This window comes from Falco cherrug, chromosome 4, assembly GCF_023634085.1.
Source record: "Falco cherrug isolate bFalChe1 chromosome 4, bFalChe1.pri, whole genome shotgun sequence".
NCBI lineage: Eukaryota > Metazoa > Chordata > Aves > Falconiformes > Falconidae > Falco > Falco cherrug.
In genome coordinates, this window is record NC_073700.1 from 88,677,394 (window position 1) to 88,684,524 (window position 7,131).

Below are 7,131 nucleotides of genomic sequence, written 5' to 3' on the forward strand. Positions count from 1 at the left end.
TATTATCCTTTGAAATTCTTTGTCCTTTGTTACCAAGGCTGATACATATAGGTGTGACAATATCACTTATCACTTTCTAAATGAATTCCTAGATTAATTTGCAGGTTTTGTATCTTTATGTATACACCAGTGCTCTGCAAATGCAACATTTTGAACTTAAGAAAAGGTTTTAACCAAGCTCCCCTACCAGTTACAAATCCTTTCAAAAACTATTTTTAAATAATGGATTTTATTATTATTATTTTTAATTTTGCATAGTTGACCTTTTTTTATGTATTCTTTTGTTGTGCCCAGTCAGTATTTTCTTCTATCCTTAGGAAAGTGTCTTCTGAATACTAGGAAAAACCTAAATGCAAGAATATGCTACCAAATATATATCATTAAATTGTGCTGCTATATATACTTTCAGATGACATATTTACGTGTCATGCTAAACTGTCCTCAAGTTATGAGAAGAGTTTAACCAAGAGCTGCCATAAACAATTTCTCTCTTCATGCTGTTTTTCCCAGTAATTCCTTCAATTTCAAGGTATCTGCCTGGTTCTCATTGCACAGTGATGACTAAACCTACAGTACATGCACTCTTGTCACCAAGCTGGGCATAAGATATACAGCAAATCTTAAGATATTAATTATACCAGGCAGTATATATATATGTACTTAAAAAAAATTTCTAGAAACTAACTTCTTCCCGCACACACACCCCTTCTTAAAGACACGTATGGCCTCAAAGAAGTTCTGACTTTTCCTTTTCTGTCTTATGTCACTGGCCCTTCAGACCTATCTACAAGATGTAAAATAAGATTAGTTCACGATTCAGGAGTTAAAGCTTTCTCACCTATTTCTAGCCTGCTTACTAATGAAACATGGTTTAATGTGGTCACTCATTTTTCCCTTCTGTATCAAAGTCAGGCTCTTATTTAACATGTTAAACTGCTGGAACAAAATTTGACATATTTGACTGAGGATATGGAAATCTCCAGAAGACCATGTTCCTTTCGATTATATGAAAACAGTTTTTTGTGTAAATAAGAATGACCTTCCCAGTGCCCACACTGAGGAAATGGCAACACTCAAGAGCTCAAACCTCAACATCTTGACATCAGAGGCTTCAAACCAGAGCTCAACTTCCAGACATAAATCCATTTCTTTCAAAGCTTTTGTTGCACTTTTCTCAAAACTGGTTGTCACTGATTTTCTGATTTTTTTCCTTCTCCTTTTAGTACTGCATTTGCCTGAAAATCTGTGACTTTTCTGTATTACCATATAAATGTGGTTTTTGTTTTGTGTCAGAATAATTTGATCTTAAGAGCCTTTGTGATTCTCCTCCTTTTCTTCCTCAGAAAAGAGATGTCTTTCTCTCAAAAACACCATAGCAATTTCTATTACCTCATGCTCAGTAAACATGTTTCATTCATCTGCTGCAATTACCCTGGACAAAATCAGGTTTTAACATAATCCCATCATTAATTAAAACTTAAAGTACCATTAATGGAAAGAAAATTCACAATCATATGTTCTTTGTGCAGAACATTCAAAAGCTTCAAGGACCTCACCACAACATTAAATCTACAGCTAGAAAGTATGTCCTCAGCTGAAAATGAGACCGAACAGAGCTGTTGGGTAAATTAAATTAGAATATTCTTTGGAGACCTGAACTTGAATAGCCAAGAGTAGGCGTGAGTAATCCTTCAGGAGATGGAGCTCTAAACTTTTCTACTCTATGAATAAAACTCCATTAAAGGTAGATTACAAGAGAGCAAAGGGAGCAGATGACTTGTTGTTACGCTCCACAGGAGTAACTCCAGCTCTCCATGGAACCTTATCTGGGACCTGTTACTGGTTCCCTGGAAGGGAAAACCTATTTCTCCCCCAGCTGAAAAGATGTTTCTGTGGGGTTGACCTGCACAGATTTTCTTCCTAGAGTAGCAAATTGGCCCAGGGTGTTCAGTGGGCTGAGAGGAGACCTGCAGACAGGACAGTAGTAACTTCCAACCAGAAGGAGGCTTTAGCTGCCTAGTCATGCTCCCTGCCCCGCTTTTTGGATAGAGTCTAATAGGGCCTTTTGCAAAAAAATGTAAAACACCAGTTCTGAGGCTAAACAGCTTTGGTACTACTGGATACTTGGTTTCAAAAGATCATTCCCTTTCACGCCCAGGATGTACTCCTCCAGTGGTCATTTTCAGATGGTTCATCTATGCATTGCAGACCAAGGCATGTCAGGTGAAAAAGGCATTGTATTTTTCTGATGTTACTCTTGCCAAAGGCAAAATATTTGGTCAGTGCTGCTGGGTTTTTACACTTCACTACACCTAGCACTAGGAAATTCCCTTCCTCTGCACATTAGAGGACTGAAAGATTTTCTTTTTTTTCCCCTCTACCTAGCTTTTCAAGAAAGGAGATATCTCCCCAGGTTAGTCTTTATGACTTGTGTTATACCAGTTTTTATGCAGGCTGCCAGCAGGCTCTGCAACCTGAACAGGCATAATCAACCCAAGGGTATGAACGTTGTGTAAGAACCCTCCTAGAATTTGTGGGCCTTGAGTTAAGTTCAGGTGAAATACAGCCACTTTTGTTTGGGGAGCAACCTATATTACTTTTCTATAGAATTATTCAAAATATGCAGCCCACCTGTGCTGTTCTTACTCATGTTTTATTCTTCTGTTACACACACAGATTGTTTTAAGTGTAATCAATCATATATTAAGGTACCACTTATTAAGCCAATGGATTCTTAATAATCAGTCACCTTATTCATTGACATTTTCAATGGAAATACTACGCTGTAGAAAATGCTTTTAAAATATACAAGCAATAGAAATTCAACTGTCTCTAAATTACTAGCTCATATCCTTAGTTAATGCCTAGAAGTATAATATGCAAGTAGTTTCACTGATTTAGCCTAATACCTGGGTATTCTCCAATTAGAAATTCAATAGGAATTAAACGATATGATTATCCCTTCTCTTTCAACAGACATTGTGTGAAATATAACCATTTGAAAATCAAACATAATTTGGCCCAAGTACCAGAAAACAGGTAACATATAGTGTGGAATGGTTCAGACTATCGTATATCCATGGAAATGGCAAGAACTTATCAAAGCCTCACCTGTATCTAGATGAAAGTTAATTTAAGATTAGGATCCCAAGTGAATTTTCAATAGATTCTGCTGAATGACATCATGTGCCAATACTGTTCCAAATACCAGATGCCTTGTCAAATTAAATTGCACGGAAACAAGGCACTCCAATATTTGAAAATTTGTATTAGTAGACCAATTCATCACCTATTACATCAGCACTATCAGAATAGTTCATTGAGAAGTAAAATTCTGATGTACAGATTCATTGGAATCTAAGACTTGAACTGAGGTATCCAAGTTACGATGCTTACTATCCTAAACTCCTTTTAAAGTCAGTAAGAAAAATGAAACAGGCACTTTCAAAAGCAGCTTAGTTCCTCAGATGGTGCCTTACTTTCTGTCGACCAGGGCAGTTTAGAGAAAGATTTCTAAAGATGCCCAGTGTTAGACAGATGAATACAAGCCTTACTAAATTAAAATCTTTGTTCTTCACTGGGGCCTCTTACTGTATGCATTATCTTGACCAAGCCATATTACACACAATAATTAATACATACAACATGTGAGGCATTATGAACATTTGTTTGGGATAAAAAACCTCAAGTGCAATGAAAATTCAGGAACTTTGCCTATTCCGAATATTTTTTTGATTCTTAAACTGAAACCATATACAATTAGAAGTGTTCCAGATTAATGTTCACATCACATATTGATGTTGGTGTTCAAATTCAGAGAGGAAAGAAACCTGGAAAGCCTTATAACAGTCACCAAAATAAAAAGAATATTTATTTTTTTTAGACAAACATGAAAAAACAGTCATATTACAGTTTTTTCAGTTCAACTGTTTTCCTTGAAATAAACACTTACACAGAGACACTCACAAGTATTGTTCCCAAATAGTAAGTAATCCTTCAAAATAAATAAAAGCTAAAATTGAAAAGTTGAAATAATTTTTCATTGAACTTCATATTTCTCTACTGAAATTTCCACTGAAATCAGTAGAACAGCAGATTTTTCACAAACAGTTAAAAGCTTTCAAAAATTGTAATATAAGGTCTTTCAAATCTTAAAGATATAAAAATATCTTTCTGAAGCTCTAATAGTTTAACAGTCTGTATCCAACCATTCTGGCTATCCAGTCCTCAGCTCAGGAGGTCACTTCATCCCCCAGCTCTCAAATCAACCCAATACTCACTTGAGTTCAGCCTCAACATTGTATGTTTATGCACTCTTTTGGTTTCCAGTTCACTGCCACTCATAAGCAGTCGAATCTGCTCCTTCAGGAGCCATAGTAGTTTTCCTCTTTCTTCCCTACACCTTGGGAGGGTATCAGGTGAGTCTGGTTTTCTCCTGTCTAGTTCCAAAGCTGTAGGGAAGCAGAGGAAAGGACTGAAAGCATCTGTCTTAGAATTTATGTAAGGGAAAGGAGAAGATAGAAAAAAGAGCTTCCTTTGAGAACTTTGTGGAAGCTGCTAAAAGGAAAGGGAAGATGACCCAAGTGCTTTTTTTCATGGCAAGATCTAACTGGCAGCTCTTGCCCAGAAAGTGAGAAAGCAACCCCAGAGCTGAGATTTAGCGGAGTCTGAAATGCCTGTAATTACTGGAGAATGTCTTCTAGCCAGGAAGGCTTCCAGGAACGGATCATCTGGAGCATTACCTTAATGACACGTAGGAGCACTCCTTACCTTAAAGTCACAGTAAGAAAGACTGAGCTTTATTTATTTTCCTTTGTATTCTTATCAAAATGCAAAATAGGTTTTTAAACAAGTCTTTATCTCTGATCTAGATTATTTTCTTAATGCTGTTCTGTTCCACAAGAATTGTTTGTATTGGTTGTAGATAATGGGGTCATCTGTACATTTTTATTAGAGCAAGAAGCATACAAAGTATAATTGCAGCCAATTTCTGAGGGAAAGTTGAACTGCAATAATACACTTTTTCACATTTTTAGGAAAAATTACTTACTTTTAGACAACTTGAAGTGTTCCTGTCAGCTTGGTGTGACAGCTGCAAAAAAAGGATGAAACAACAGAATATTGGATTATGACAATTTCCACACAAATGTAGAACAGAAAATAACAGATTAGGTAGCATTTCTGCAGGAAAGGATTATGTGTAATGGTGCATAATCAGAAACTAAACAGGAGTAAAACATGCTACAATGTTGCCCCAAGCCCCGTACATGTTTGCATACATATTATAAGACAGATGCAATATTATCTGTTTGCAGAAGTGATGTGATATCAGGGGGAATCCAGCATCGAAGTTTTGACAGTACACTTCTAAGAAAGATGGAGAGAGTTCAGAGGAAAGTGGCAGAAATTGTTAGTTTAAGAACATAAATTACAAGGAAAGATGCATAGAATTGTGTCTGGTTAATTGGAGGAAATGGAAATTGATGGAGAAAGTGGTAACATGCTGCTGCAAAAATGAAGCAATAACCTGTTTTTCATATCTGGAGTACAAGCGAAGATATAATGGGTTAATTTATGACAAAGTAGATTAAGGAGATATATAAGGGCAAAGAGCCTTGTAGAAAATACGGTGAAGCACCGGCAGACATTTCCTGGAGCGGGTGTGGAGTCTCCATTGGCAATATCTATGACCACATTGGACAGAGCTCCTTCTCCCAAATAATTTAACATCACCAGCCAGACTAACATAAGATATACACAAAAGTAACAAAACCTTATTGGAACTACATAGCCAGAATCAATCTCATTGAACGAGCAAAGTTCCTGCCTCACATGCAGTCATGCAAACCAGAAGTAAATGTGGTACTTCATGGAATTAGAGTGGTAATGTAATGCAAGTTGGGTGAATCAGGACCAATCATCTTGGCAGTACAAATTGCGGTTCTATCTTCAATTTCTGTAACACTATCACAATTCCAACATGAAAAGTCATCAAACATCAGCTGTTAGTTTCCCCTCAGGTCTTATGTGCACCTTCAAAACCTCTCTCATACCTCTGCACAAGCTCTCTTGCAGCAACCCTAGAATTCTCCAGCACCAGTTCCAGAGACTTAGCAGTCCTCAGTCAACCAGCCACATCATTTTAAGTTCCGCAAGAGTAGAGACTCCTAAAAGGCAAATTTAAGTCTGCTAGTGATTTCTTTTCTCAGTTACCACTGAAGCCTGGTAGAAACAATCTGGAGATTACCAAAGATCCATAGACCTTATTTTGAAAGCCGTTTCTTTGAATCAAAGTGAAAGAGATTACCACTTCTATTCGCAGCTGAAACTAGCAAGTAATCAGGGATTATTAATTGAGTATATTCCTTCAGTCTTGCCTTCTATTGGCAGTGTTCCGAATTATTTATCTCCTTACCATTAGTTTTATAACTATGAAGAACTTATTTGACCCAAATCTTGTTTTATAGTTTATTTGATATTTCGTTTTGGTAAACAGCTGAAAAAAATGGTAACCAATGTTATCACTTGAATATTTTTTATAATTTAAATTTATTAAATAAATTATAATAAGCTTTAGACCTAGGATAAAGTGTCACATTTGTTATGATTATTTTTTTTAAAGTAATAACAGGATCTTACAGAATGCAGGATTTTTGATTTCTTTACACATACGTCTGTTTTATTGCAGTTTATAAACGAGCAACCCTATTTCAGTTTATGAAGGGGAAAAAAAAGTACAGTTAACAAATGTCTGCCTTTTTTCTTTAAAATTGACCTGGGCCAAGGGTCCTCCTAGGTGGGCTATACTCAGTCTGACCGCAGCAGCTGAAGGTACCAGCTCCCCAGGCTGCCTGTCTGAATCTCTGTTTCAGGTCACCGACAAGGTAAAAGAGCAGCGGAGGGGAATCCGTGACATGCTTTCACTGCGCCCTTTCATATCCCACTGCATTCACACAAACTGCCAGGGAAATTGGGTGCTGAAGAGTAGTGTCTGACCTGGGGAAGAGTGAGGAGGAAGTAAACATTAGCTCCTGCCAGCTCTGGGAGGACAGCAGTGGAGTCAGGCGGTGGGGCCAGACAGCTGAGGTCATTCCCATCTTCGACAGGCAGCTGTGTGCTTCAGGGTGCAGC

The 7,131-nt window shown here is 37.3% G+C and overlaps 1 long non-coding RNA gene across 1 annotated transcript; it reads right to left on the bottom strand.

Moving 5' to 3' along the window:
• Nucleotides 1-3,133: 3,133 nt before the first annotated feature.
• LOC114017984 (uncharacterized) lies at nt 3,134-6,920 on the bottom strand. Its single transcript, XR_003563353.2, has 4 exons — nt 6,776-6,920; nt 6,054-6,167; nt 5,051-5,092; nt 3,134-4,451 (listed from the first exon to the last, which is right to left on the bottom strand). It is a non-coding gene; the product is annotated as an uncharacterized LOC114017984 (long non-coding RNA).
• Nucleotides 6,921-7,131: the final 211 nt, after the last annotated feature.